This window comes from Theobroma umbraticum, unplaced genomic scaffold (assembly GCF_002168275.2).
Source record: "Theobroma umbraticum cultivar Fairchild unplaced genomic scaffold, ASM216827v3 scaffold_44.0, whole genome shotgun sequence".
Lineage (NCBI taxonomy): Eukaryota > Viridiplantae > Streptophyta > Magnoliopsida > Malvales > Malvaceae > Theobroma > Theobroma umbraticum.
The window spans coordinates 8,167,206-8,168,783 of NW_018397255.1; the positions used below are offsets into that span (position 1 = coordinate 8,167,206).

Sequence of the window (1,578 nt, forward strand, 5' to 3'; positions counted from 1 at the left end):
TGGTATATATAGAATATATATCAAATTTGCTACAATTACAAAATTTTGAATACGAATAGATGTGAAGTGAATTTCAATGCCAGATTGTTGTGTGGTAATACTAGAATATTTGACAAAATGTTGAGCTTTGCTCAGTCAGGTGACAGGAGAGTCAAAGCTTTCTGTTTCTAATTCTATGGTGAGTGCAGGTCATGTGAGTGGCTACATTTGTTTACATATTATTATGTTTGTCTAATCCACAACCCTGTTTTTGGAACTCAAGGGCTAATAATTTATGATGCTGGGAAGCACTCAGGCTCATAGCTTCTGAAAGAGCAGCCGGAGGCTCTCAAGAAACAATTTAATGAGGCCCTCTTTCGGTTTCCTGGTTGCTTATTTAGTAATAGTGCATATTGAATTTCTGGAAGTAAAAACTTGTGATGTTTGGATGACTGAAAATGAGATGCAAGAGAAAAAATTTTAATGGGTCAACCGCTAAAAGAGCTGATGACTCGTAAATTGTCTTAGCCGATGATACATTAAGGAATTCATGATATGAAACATGAAGAAATTTTGCTGCAGCCAAGTTCTCTCATGATGATACATTAAGGAATTCATTTGTTTTACCTCAGGAGATTCTGAAATTACATCGAAGTTTTGCCATCATAATCAAAAGTGGCAAAGAAATCATAGCCTCTTTATCGTATTGGAAACCATTTTGTGAAGATACGAGTTAAACGAAAATCAAAACTATAGGAAAGGTGACGATGATATCTTCTTCTGGTAAACAATCGGAGTCTGAGGCAGTTTCGAAAGCAGGCGATGCCTCCGTTGAAAACGGCGTTGGCGTGCAAGGCACGACTTTCTCAGAGCTCGTGGATGATGTCACCCTCCTACCTAAACAGATATTTGCATGGATTGTCTGTAACTCTGCTAAATTCGGTGACTTGTATGCAGCCGCTCCTACACGACATAGTAATACTGTGGGCGGGGCTTCCATTCTTGGTGGTGCTTCAGACAACACTGGCTCTGGAATTACTCGACGATTAGTGTTAAAGACTGGTCTCAGTGTAATTGTGGCTGCCTTGCAATATCCCAAAGTATAGCCCCATGCTTGGGGCAAATGCTGAAAGGAAGTTAGCGGAGAAGCTGATTGCCCTGGGCTGCTCAAGGCTCAAATCTCCAGGGCCAGGGTTGTCTTCATAGGAGAAACAACTGTGTTTCATAGATGCATTGTAGCAGCAACCCAATAGATGATACCAGTGTACAATGAAGAATCAATTATGGGATCCTTTTTAACTCATTTTATTGATCCAGAAGATTAACACCAACAAAACATACTGGGCCAAGCTTTGAGTCCTCGGACAGTGTTGATGTAAGCTTTTCTGTTATGTTTTGTGCTTTGATTCTCATGTCAGAAACAGGATTTTATAGGATTGATGTTGCTATCTTTCCGTTTAAGTTTGTAATGGGTAATTTTATAAAATTTGAAAATAATAAAGAAAAGCTTGATTAGTTGGGAGGCTACGGCATGTACTGTGTAACGGGGGCCAACAGATTGTGTGACATTTTCTCATTCATGGCCAGGAGGTATGGAGA

General features: G+C 39.5%; 1 pseudogene; it reads left to right on the forward strand.

The window, feature by feature from the left end:
• Nucleotides 1-707: 707 nt before the first annotated feature.
• LOC110409830 (uncharacterized) lies at nucleotides 708-1,301 on the forward strand (annotated as a pseudogene).
• Nucleotides 1,302-1,578: the final 277 nt, after the last annotated feature.